The sequence below is a fragment of the Lithobates pipiens genome, unplaced genomic scaffold (genome assembly GCF_037356315.1).
Source record: "Lithobates pipiens isolate NorthernLeopardFrog02 unplaced genomic scaffold, aLitPip1_a1.2 Scaffold_10, whole genome shotgun sequence".
NCBI lineage: Eukaryota > Metazoa > Chordata > Amphibia > Anura > Ranidae > Lithobates > Lithobates pipiens.
In genome coordinates this window covers 25,416,521-25,429,198 of record NW_027507686.1, presented here as the reverse complement: position 1 = coordinate 25,429,198, position 12,678 = coordinate 25,416,521, and the positions used below count along the sequence as shown (strand labels likewise).

The 12,678-nt window shown below is 44.8% G+C and overlaps 1 protein-coding gene across 1 annotated transcript in view; it reads right to left on the bottom strand.

Annotated features, from left to right (window-relative positions):
* The window catches only part of CRISPLD2 (cysteine rich secretory protein LCCL domain containing 2), a 115,096-nt gene extending 109,636 nt beyond the window's left edge, over positions 1–5,460 (bottom strand). The window contains exon 1 of the mRNA XM_077453031.1: positions 5,360–5,460. The gene's annotated coding sequence lies outside the window, so the exon portion shown is untranslated. The remainder of the gene's footprint in view (positions 1–5,359) is intronic.
* Between the last annotated feature and the right edge of the window lie 7,218 nt (positions 5,461–12,678).

The window sequence follows — 12,678 nt, the reverse complement described above, 5'->3', positions numbered from 1 at the left end:
GGCCAGCCCAGGATAACTCCCCTACTTTCTGAATGCCTACTTTTTTTTCCTAGGAGGCTGAATGTGGTTTCTTTAACTCTGTGAACTCCATTTTTTTAAATTACATTTTTTTCTATACATCTCTGCTTAAAAGTTGGTCTTTCCAATTGCAGCCATCAGGCATGACCATTCTCAGTCTACCTTTTGGAGTACCCGGTCCAGACTGGATGTTGCAGGGATGACCTGGAAGGGACCTTTGGGCACTGGATCCATGTTAGGCATTTTCAAGGTCCAATTCAGGTAACAAGTTAACTGCGGAGAGCTTGACAGGTCCAGAGCCATTGGCCTTTCCTCAGTGCTTACCCTGTCTCTGAAGACTCACTCCATGCATGGGCCAGTCAGACTGAACACCAAGAGCTATCTCATTTATTTTAGTGGCTGGGTGTCTAAAAATAATCCTGCTTTCCATCACAGAAAGGGGTTTACATTGAGGGTCTGAGAGCTGGCATCATCCACTGGCTGGGGTGTGGCATGCTCCTCGTTTCCACTGCCCTTCAGGCTGAATTCCCACCTGACGTCTGAGCATTTTTCCGTGGTTTTTTTTTGGCGCGTTTTTATGCTCGATTTGCACGGTTTTTTTTTCCAGCATTTTTGCACTTGATAGTTTTTTTTTTCTATTGGTTAATTTTAAAAAAATGCCAATCGGTTGCATTATTTATTGCTAGGTATTACTGCTTTTCTTTTTTTTGATTATTCATTATTATTTATTTTTTGTTAGGGTAAGGGGTTAAAGTTAGGAGCTGTGGGTTAGGGTTATTTATTTTTTTTATTAGGGTGTTAATACTACTACTACTAAATATAAAATAGACAAATAAAAATATTCATAAATACAAGTATTAATATATAAATAAACCCCTAACAAATAGCTAAACACTAACACAAAATAAATGAATCATTATTAATAATAATAATAATAAATTATTATTGATAATAGTATTTTTTTTTGTTTTGTTTGGGGGTGAGCGCTATTTTATTAATAATTATTTAAAAAAAATTTAAGGTTAGGGGCTAATATTTGTGTATTTTACATATTTATTTTATTTGATGATTTATTTTAAATGTGATTATTCATATCTTTTTTTTTTTCATTTGAGCAAAAATGTACACAAAAACATGTAAATGGCAGGTTTACATTCATTTCTATGGGAATAAAAATGTGCAAATCTGCCCAATTTGAGCTACAAAAAAAAAGCTCCAGGATTGGACGGGTGATCTGTCTATCAGTGCCCAGACAAAGAGGGGCTGTATATGATGGCGCACGGCGAGGAACAAACAGCTACTGCAATGAAAGCTATTATGTTCCCCGTTCTCTGATCAACCAGGCGGTGGCTCTCCTTTCTCTTCCCCCTCCGATTGCTGGGAGAACGGCTCCCATACAACCCAGGCTGCCGATGGTGCTCCCCCCCCCCCCCCACCAACTCCGCTCCCAGGCAGCCCACACTCGCCAGCCCTCAAAATCTACTCGCAAAATGCACGCAGGCGAGTGGAATTTTTGAGGGCTGGCCTAGGCCATCTTTATGTAGAGCAATTTTTCTTTTTTTAAGATCCTCAGAGAGTTCTTTGTCATGAGGTGCCATGTTGAACTTCCAGTGACTAGTAACAGTGAGAGCGATAACAAAAAATTTAACACACCTGCTCCCCATTCACTCCTGAGACCTTGTAACACTAACAAGTCACATGACACCGGGGAGGGAAAATGGCCAATTGGGCCCAGTTTGGACATTTTCACTTGGGGTGTACTCACTTTTGTTACCAGCGGTTTAATTATGTGTTGTTATTTTGAGGGGACAGCAAATTTACATTGTTATACAAGCTGTACACTCACTACTTTACATTGTAGACAAGTGTCATTTCTTCAGTGTTGTCACATGAAAAGATAGAATAAAATATTTACAAAAATGTGAGGGGTGTACTTACTTTTTTGAGATACTGTAAATGATGCCAGAATTCTCATTTTACACTTTTTATTCTACTGCAATACAGATTTAAGGAACATTGTTACATTGCTTTAGGCTGCATTCACACCTGAGCGTTTCAAAGTCCCGTGTTTTTACTGTGATTTTACCGCAGTTTTTTCCACAACTTTGTTCAGGTCCCCAAGTAGAAGGCAGAAAAACGCCTGTAATCTGCCCCAAAGAAGCTCATGTTCTATTTTGAGTTTAGGGCGTTTTTCGTCAGGTGACAAAACACTCAGATGTGAACAGGTGCCATGGAAATGAATAGGATTTTGCTTGTTGGGCGTTTTTCAGGCTTTTTTTTGGGGTGTTTTATGAGCTAAAAACACTCAGGTGTGAATGCAGCCTGAATGTTTGTCTTGAAAATCTCAATAAAAATGATTGAAAAGAAATTACACACAGGTGGACTCTATTTACTAATTAGGTGACCTCTGAAGGTAGATTTCACTAGATTTTAGTTATGGGGTATCAGAGTAAAGGGGGCTGAATACAAATACACCCCCCACACTTTTCACATTTCTTATTTTCCTTCCACTTTGTTGGTCTATCACATAAAATCCCAATTAAATACCTTCAAGTTTTTGGTTGTACAAAATGTGTGAAATTTCAATGGGTATGAATACTTTTTCAAGACACTGTATATTCCATACCTGTGGAAGCTGGAAATCACTTGTTTCTGGGTCCCATGCCACCGCTGCATTGTGAATACAAGAGGTTGGCAAGGGTGCTATTCAGAGAGTGCTTTGCATTTTCCCAATGATTGCAAACCATTTGCTGATTGGATGAGGGAAGCACGACATCCCCGCTCAGCCTCTCCATCTCATCCAATCAGAGAATGCTGTCATTTAGGAAGTGCACCGCAATCTCTGAATATTGACTGGGCCCAGGGCCGCTGATAGAAATCATGGGGCCCCGTACAGCCTACCTGACGGGGCCCCCTTCAGCTCCACCCTGGCCCCGCCCATGGTCCCTCCTTTAGCCCCACCCCTGGCCCCACCCATTGCCCCTCCCCAGACCCCACCTTGAAACAAAGTGTAGGTTTGTCTACAAGTGATATTTGTTTTTCTCCAGCCAGTTATAGGTTTGATTATCCAAGAGAAATACTGTTTTCAGATGAGAACAGACCTCTTTAATATCTATATGTAATACAAACCATTAATGAATAAATAAAATGGTATTTTGGAGAGTATTGGCGGGGTATGTATTGCAGAGTATTGGCGGGGTATGTATTGCAGAGTATTGGCGGGGTATGTATTGCAGAGTATTGGCGGGGTATGTATTGCAGAGTATTGGCGGGGTAAGTATTGCAGAGTATTGGCGGGGTAAGTATTGCAGAGCATTGGCAGGGTAAGTATTGCAGAGCATTGGCAGGGTAAGGCCGCGTACACACGGGCGGACTGTCTGGCCAACTAAGTCCGTCAGACAATCCGACAGACAGTCCGTCCTACTTTTGAATGAACGGACTTGACCACACACGATGAACAGACAGTCCGCTGAAAGCTTGCGCGATGACGTGTACAGCACGTACGACGGGACTAGAAATACGACGTCCAATACACTGCAATGCAACCTTCGGCCGTGTAAATCCTTTCTGAGCATGCGCCATACTTAGTCCGTCCAACTTGCCTACACACGAGCGGACTGTCCGCTGAAACCAAAGTTGGACGGACAATATTACGGAAATTCCGAAAGACTTAGTCCGCCAGACTGTCCGCTGAAAAAGTCCGCTGAAGCCCACACACGAGCGGACTGTCCGCTGAAACACGTTTCAGCGGACCAAGTCCGTCAGACAGTCCGCCCGTGTGTACGCGGCCTTAGTATTGCAGAGCATTGGCAGAGTATTGGCAGGGTAAGTATTGCAGAGTATTGGCAGGGTAAGTATAAAGTATTGGAGAGTATTAGCAGAGTATTTATTGCAGAGTATTGGCAGGGTATGTATTGCAGGGTATGTATTGCAGAGTATGTATTGCAGTGTATTGGCAGAGTATGTATTGCAGAGTAGTAGTAGATGTTGAACTTCAAGCCCCCCCCCTCCCAAGCAAGCATACACCTCACCTGTGTAATTGTTAGCTCCAGCAGGGCAGCAGAGATCACTTTCTCCGTCTTCCTGAGTGTCCACAATAGCTCGATCGCCTGGCCCCTGCACTCTTTTTTTTTTTATTTACTTTGCAGTTCAGGTTGCCCGGGCCCCCCCTACTGGTCAGGCCCGGTACAGCAGGGCCAGTTGTACTGGCCTATCAGCGGCCCTGACTGGGCCGAGTGGCTGACCTCTTTTGTTCAGAATGGAGAGGGTAGCCGCTCAGCACAGGACCTAGCAGCGATCACTGCAGTAATGGTGTCCAATACAGTTATTGTCAGCTTGTAGAGCACGTGTCAAACACAAGGCCCGCCAGGCCATTTCATTTGCCCCCCCTCCTTGTCTCAGCAGACTACAGCCCTCCTCCAGACCCTGCACTTCAAATTCCAGTGGCATTGCTAGGGGGGGCTGTACCACACCCGGGTGACGCGGCCGTGCCTGGCATGTGTTCTCCTCCACCTCTAAGTGTCTCACGCCTGCGCTGCTGCCCAAACCCGTCACGGTCTGCTCTCCACCCGGGCGGTGCGGCTGCTCTGCTCCTGTCCAGCTGCTGCCCGAGCTTGTGCGGTAATGGGCTGGGGGGGGGGGGGGGGATGTCCTCCACCAGCCAAGGTGAGGTGTCGTGATGGGGAGGGGGCTTGCTGATGAGGTTGGTTTTTGCTACTGGACGCAGCTATATTTTATGTAGGGGGGTGATTTGTACTAATGGAGGGGGGTGGTTTGTCCTGGGGGGGAGTCTGTACTAATTAAGGGGAGTGGTTTGTCCTGGGGGGGTCTGTACTAATGAAAAGGGGGGTTTGTCCCGAGGGGGGTCTGTAATAATGGAAGGGGATGCTTTGTCCTGGGGGGTCTGTACCAATGACCAGGGGGGTGGCTTGTCCTGAAGGGGGGTCTGTACTAATGGAGGGGGGTGGCTTGACCTGGAGGGGGGGATCTGTACTGAGGGGGGTTCTATAATGAGGGGCGACTATAGTTGGCGAGGGGGGGGGGGTGACACCATGTTTTACTGCAGTGGGTGACACCAACCCTAATGACGCCACTGCCCCACCCCACCAGCTCCTTCCCTGCAGCAGCACATGATAAGGATGGAGGGGAGCACTTTGATGTAGGGGGGGGGGGTGGAGGATTCTTGACGTTGTAATAGAGGGAGGGGGGGTGCGGTACTATGGACATCTTGCCTTAAAGATACAACCACATAAGAGGTTGACACTCCTGTTCTAGAGGGACCACCGTAATGGTGGTATTTGTATACTTACATTGGTAAATAATGATGTAAAATGACCCATACCTGGAATTGGTCTTTATGAATAGCTCTTATGCTGTTTGCAGCCTGCCCAGCGATGTGATGATGTCTGCAGCCTGGCATGACGTCGCCCTCTGATATTACAGTCTATACCATATTCAGTCTTCCCCAGCTTCCTCCTCTGTGGCTGGCCCCCCTCTTCTGAAATGTTTTACCACAATCATGCAAGACCCAGTTAGTTATTTGCCAACACTGACCACAGAGGCCACAAGCAACTGAAATGCTGACAGCCATTCTACAGCTGCAACAAAGTCCCAACCGAAGCATAGGACTTAAATACAATGGAAATTGTTGCAGGGAATGTCTGAAATACGAATTGTTGCTCTGTGCAGACTTTACAATTTTAGAAAATCGCAGCGCCTACAGATTTAACTAAAAGTGTTTATTAACCCAATTACAAAATTATTTTTGCAGAAATTTGTTATATCAACTTAAAGCGTTACTAAACCCAGGAGCCTGCAATCACTATATCTGGTCTTCCACAGTACATGGAAATGCAATTATTTTAGTAAATATAAACTGCTAAATATATTTTCTCAACAGCAGTATATAGCAGTCTTATGACTTCTATAAGTGTCTGCTTAAAGCTTGCAGGAGGAGTTTTCATTCTACTCTGACTCTATGAGGCTGCAGGACCCCTGACCCTCTGTCTGGACAGTGCTGATTGGCTCTGTGCTGATCACATGCACTCTCCCAAGAAGAAAAAAAAAAAAACTCTAGCAATACACACCCAACTAAGCATGTGACTTCTAGGGCTCTGTACTATCAGGAGATATATTGGGACAGTAGAAGGATAAGAGATGACAGGATCAAACAGCCTTTTTACACAATGCAGAGGATTAACCCCTTAGGTTCTACAGTGAGTATAACAAGCGTGTTTTACTGCATATACAGACTGATTTTACTGATGTGGTTTTAGTAACACTTTAAGCCAAAGTAGTTTTCCTTTGAAACTATAGTTATGTCCCCCCACCCAAAACCTACAATTGTTGAGTGCCAAACGAATAGATCAGGAATTTCTAATGACGTGTCCCCACCTGGGGTGACCCTGTGTACTATAGTATCACCTAAGACGGGTAGATCTAGTGTTATAGCTTAAGGGGAATAATTTGGAAGTGACACTTATCTGACTCTCACCCTCCCCCTCCAGTGCCACATTTGGCATCTTTCAGGGGGTAACTGTTTTTGACAGGAACCTGTCCCCACTTCTGAGAAATCTAGCTACGGCAAGATCATTTGGAAGTTTGGCCCCCCTCCTCCGGGCCATTAAGAAAGTGCAGTGTGCTTCACGCATGCGCAGTAGGGAACCGGCTGTGAAGCTACAAGGTTTCACTGCCGGTTTCCCTTACAGACGGCGGGAGCACAAGAGCTGATGGAAACATCGCCTAAGGTGCCAACATCGCTGGATTACAGGACAGGTACACTGCCTTGAAAACTTATTCATACCCCTGGAAATTTTCCACATTTTGTCATGTTACAACCAAAAAATGTAAATGTATTATTGGGATATGGAATATGTTATTGGGATTTTATGTGATAGACCAACACAAAGTGGCACATAATTGTGAAGTGGAAGGAAAATGATAAATGGTTTCCAATTGTTTTTACAAATAAATATGTGAAAAGTGTGGGGTATATTTGTATGGCGCCCCCCAGAGTCAATACTTTGCAATTACAGCTGCAAGTCTTTTTGGGGATGTCTCTACCAGCTTTGCACATCTAGAATTACATTTTTGCCCATTCTTTGCAAAATATCTCAAGCTCTGTCAGATTGGATGGGAAGCGTCTGTGAACAGCAATTTTCAAGTCCTGCCACAGATTCTCAATTGGATTTAGGTCTGGACTTTGACTGGGCCATTCTAACACATGAATATGCTTTGATTTAAACCATTCCATTGTATCTCTGGCTGTATGTTTCGGGTCGTTGTCCTGCTGGAAGGTGAACCTCCGCCCCAGTCTCAAGTCTTTAGCAGACTCTAATGGGTTTTCTTCTAAGATTGTCCTGTATTTGGCTCCATCCATCTTCCCATCAACACTGACCAGCTTCCCTGTCCCTGCTGAAGAAAAGCATCCCCACAACATGATGCTGCCACCACCATGTTTCACGGTGGGGATGTGCAGTGTTAGTTTTCCACCACACATAGTGTTTTGCTTTTAGGGCAAAAAGTTAAATTTTGGTCTCATCTGACCAGAGCACCTTCTTCCACATGATTGCTGTGTCCTCCACATGGCTTCTCGCAAATGGGACTTCTTATGGCTTTCTTCCAACAATGGTTTTTTTCTTGCCACTCATCCATAAAGGTCAGATTTGTGGAGAGCACGACTAATAGTTGTCCTGTGGACAGATTCTCCCCCCTAAGCTGTGGATCTCTGCAGCTCCTCCAGAGTTACCATGGGCCTCTTGGCTGCTTCTCTGATTAATGCCCTCCTTGCCCGGCTGGTCAGTTTAGGTGGACGGCCATGTCTTTGTAGGTTTTCAGTTGTGCCATACTCTTTCCATTTTCGGATGATGGATTGAACAGAGCTCCGTGAGATGTTCAAAGCTTGGGATTTTTTTTTTAGAATCTAACCCTGCTTTAATGACTTCAATACTGGCCACTTTCCCCCCTTCCTGCCCATTGCTAATTTTCAGTGCTGTTGCATTTTGAATGACATTTGTGCGGTCATGCAACTCTGTACCCAAACAAATTTTTTATCCCCCCCCCCCCCCCACCCCCCACAGAGCTTTTTTTTGGTGGCTTTTGATCACTAGGGTTTTTATTTTCTGCGCTACAAAAAAAAAAGAGACTTTGTAAATAAGTTTTTTCGCCTTCATGGATGAGGCAGTACTGATAGGCACTTGTAGGCAGCACTGAGTGCCATCCCTATTGGGCATGGATTGGCATACCTGGTGCTCCTGGGTGGGCATCCTCAGGGGGCTGCAATAATAAATCAGAGCCAACACCCCCCCCCCCCCCCCATCCGCCAGTGCAAATGGAGGAAAAGCTGATAAATGCTCTACCTATTTACACTGATGAGCTGTGATTAGACAGAGGCTCTATACCAAGATCAGAGATACGGTCTCTAAAGGCCCATACATATGATCAGACTTTTTGACAATAAACATTAGCCGTTTTAAGGCAACATCCGACTGCGTACGCGCCATCGGACAAACTTCTTTGGTTTTCATCGGATAAATGTTGGCTGCGCGAACAGACAAACTTTTCAACAACATAAGTCCAATGGAGCAAAGTCCAATCGTGTGTACAGAAAATCATCGGACTTTACAAACACGCATGCTCAGAACCAATGCAAAAGATCAGACAACAATACAGAAGTTGTCCAAAGGGTGGCGGTAAAGAGCAGAAAAACCATGCGATTTGGTGAAAGTTGGCTGAAAAAGTGTATGCTTAACAAGTTCACGGCCAACGTCCTTTGTACAGAAATCCACGGGAAAGTTTGTATAAAATCCGATCGTGTGTATGAGGCTTTAGACTGACACCACAACACTGATCGCCGTGGGCTGGCTTGTTATCCTAATAGACATCATATGATGGCCAGTCAGGATAACTGAACCACTTCCTGGCTGTCATTCTTCTATAGGCAGGATGGGAAATGGTTAAACCTCTCCACAACTTTATCCCTGACCTGTCTGGTGTGTTCTTTGGTCTTCATGATGCGATTTGTTCACTAAGGTTCTCTAACAAAACTCAGGGGGCTTCACAGAACAGTTGTATTTATACGGAGATTGAATTACACACAGGGGAACTGTATTTACCAATTAGGTGACTAATGAAGACCATTCCACTAGATTTTAGTTATTTAGTATTTTTTGAAAACCATTTACCATTTTCCTTCTGCTTCAGAATTGTGACACTTTGTGTTGGTCTACCTAAAATTCCAATAAATCACATTTACATTTTTGGTTATAACATGACAAAATGTGGAAAATGGCAAGGGGTATGAATACTTTTTCAAGGCACTGTAAGTGTCCTAATACTAAAAGCCAGGAGCTACAGTAGATGTAGCTGCTGAATAGGGATGAGCTCCGGCGTGTTCACATGGAACACGTGCAGAGCCCACCATGAAGTCGGCGCAGCGCTGCACTAATCACAGGCAGTGAGACATTGCCCGATCTCTGCAGCCGCCCATCGGGGCAATGTCTCACTGCCTGCGATTAGCGCAGCGCTGCGCCGACTTCCTGGCAGGCTCTGCACGTGTTCCATGCGAACACGCCGGAGCTCATCCCTACTGCTGAAGTTTAATTGGGGGGGGGGGCAGAACTCTGCTTTAAAGCAACACTGTAAAAAGATATTCAGCCCAGGTTCACACTGAGTTGTGGGAACAAAGTGCGAGTTCAGCTGATTTCACTCCTGCATGTCAGTCCCGATTTCAGAGACATCTGTGCAGGTTTCTGCACTGATGTCAATGTAAATCGCAGCCCGAATATAGAAACTACCTTTTGGAAAATGGTGCTGTGCTGCAAATGCAACGTTGCATGGATTAGGACGGTGCCATTGGATTGCCAATGATCTGACATGTCAAATTGCACCAATGTGAAAAAATTAACCAATGCACAGAGCCGCGCTTGGGTCAGCAATCACGGTGGCTGCCTCCCCAAGAGCTCTAAATATAAAAGGCTGTACAAAAAGTGGGGTCAGTGGCGCTACCTATGATATGGGCATATATATTAGTTCCCACCGGGTCTAACCTTATATGTAAACCCTAGGATTTTGAAGCAGCACCCCTATATATAATCTCAGGGAAGGTGGTACCAGGGCTGTATGGTGAGCCCCCCAGGCAGCTCAGTGTCCTCCAACTATCCCCTATTAGGAGTGGCTATAGTAATCCTATGTGGATGTAGATGTATATTAATTCTCCATAGCAGTGTGACCTATCTAGGAGAATTCATATCCATAACAGATATACCGTGTTACAAAAGTTGAAACAAAAAGTGCACAAAAATATACGTGACATAACGTGTGTTAGTGCATCAAAAAGCCAGAAATCACATCCCAATGGAAACTGAAAATCAATTGAAGTGATCAAAAAAAAAAAAAAAAAAAAATCAATATCAGTCATTAAAGAGGGAGTCCACTGGAAAAAAAAAATATTAAAAGCCAGCAGCTATAAATACTACAGCTGCTGACTTTTAATAAATGGACACTCACCTGTCCCAGGGTCCAGCGATGCCGGCAGCCATGGCTGATCGATCGCTCGGCTCTCAGCTGCTGCAGCCGCCATTCTCGGTGAGGGAATCAGGAAGTGGATCATTGCGGTTTCACTTCCCGGTTCCCTACTGCGCATGTCGCACAGCACAATGGGAATGGTTTGCGCGGTCTCTGGGACCCGTGTGTGACAACGCGCTGGGACAGGACGAAGCAGACTCCCGTGGGAGTCTACGCCCTGAAGTGGGTACAAATACCTGTATTAGACAGGTATCTGCACCCCCCCCCTCCCCCTTGAAAGGTGCCAACTGTGACACTGGAGCAAAATATATAAAGAGAGTGACTTTTGTGCTCATAGAATCTCCAAGTGACTCGAGTGCTCCCCTCAAGGGTCCCTACTCACCAAATCCTCGCACCTCTGCAGGGGTAGTATGCATAGAATTCCACTACCTGGCTCAAGGCCCGGCTCCTTCAGCTTCAGGCTCCACTCTGCACAGCTCCAGTTCTATAGTATACAGGATGTCCCCTTTTTTGCATATACCAGATGTATCCAGGTCTAGTTCTCATTGAAAACAAAGGATGGCTCCCATAGTGTAGTAATTTAAAAAATCAGCTACCATTACTTAAGTTTAAAAAAAAAAAAAAAAAAAATACATAATTGCACCAATGTGAACCAGGACTCAGACCTGTTTTAGCAGTTTAAAAAGCGTGTTCCAATTTGTAACCTGCTATCTTTGGGGGGCCACATAACAGTTTGCTGGACAGTCCGGGATCCTGGATTCAACACCTACCTGCATGGAGTTTGGACATTGATTTCAGAAGATAGGCAAGAGGTTCCATCTACCTTGTTATCAAATACAGGAAATCCTCACGAGTTCTAAAAAATTATTCAAGTTTGAAAATTCGGTCACCTTGATTGACCATTTTGCGTAGGCGTTCAACTAAATTTTTTTCGTGTGTATAAAATTTTGACTTTTTATAAACCAGAAAAATTTTTAGACCGATTTTGCCAGTTTATTCAAGCCCAACTGAATCTTCAGTTTGAACCCATTTCGTTATGATGTAGGAATATATATAGCAGATTTAAACCAGAACAAAAACCTTGCCATTTTTTTCAGCCAAGGAAGTGGCTGAAGTCTGTTTGACCTGCAAATGCCATGGTGCTGCACATGTGATCATTTGATGGCTTGACAGTTTGGTTGAGAGCACAAGCAAATGTGGCAGTTACAGTCCTGGCATGCCCCCTTTCACACTGCGGGCATTTTTCTGGCGCTACAGCGCTAAGAATAGCACCTGCATAGCGCCTGAAAAAAGCAGCTCCATTCACTCCAGTATGAAAGTGCGTTGCGCTGGCAGGGCGTCACAAAAAGTCCCGCCAGCGGCTTATTTGGAGCGGTGAACTCGTTGCTCCTGATTGAAATCAATGGGGTAGCGCTGCAAAAAAACTTTGGATTTAACCCTTTTTTGGCTGCTAGGGTAAAATGGCCCGGCTAGCGGCCGAATATCTCCGCTTTCCCGCTGGCCCCCTAGGCGGCTCAGTTGTTATAACTGATCACACCTTGGCAGTTGCAGATCAAACAGAGGCTAATGGCAGGAATACAGGATTAGAAAATCTGCGATCAGCCAATTTTCTACTCGATGCCTAGCAAGTAATACGCGATATAGATATTGTGAACAAAAAAGATTGATTGAAAAATTGTGTCGTATCGTCTGCAAACAAACGATATTCTAACATCTCTTGAACATTATCACGCATGAGCGGAACTAGTAGACGACCCCCACTTGTATGCGGGACGTCAACACTACGTGGGTGAAATTAATTGTTCTTTTAAAGATTTTCTTTTTTTGACTGGTTAATATTGGTGACAATTTAGACTAAGGAACACTGTTTCATTGGTCAAGCGATCGATCAGTTTTCTAAACATGTATTCCTGCTATAAGGCCCCTTTCACAATGATGGACTGATCGGGTCCGCCTGTCAGTTTCTCAGGTGGACCCGATCGGACCATTTATTGCCCTCTATGGAGCTGCGGATGTCAACGGAAATTTGTCCGTTGACACCCGGAGACATCTGATCCGATCCCATTCGCCAAAGACAGATGAGGGATCTGTTCCCCATTTGTCAGATCAGATGGAAAGGGAAAGGCGGTCATCCAT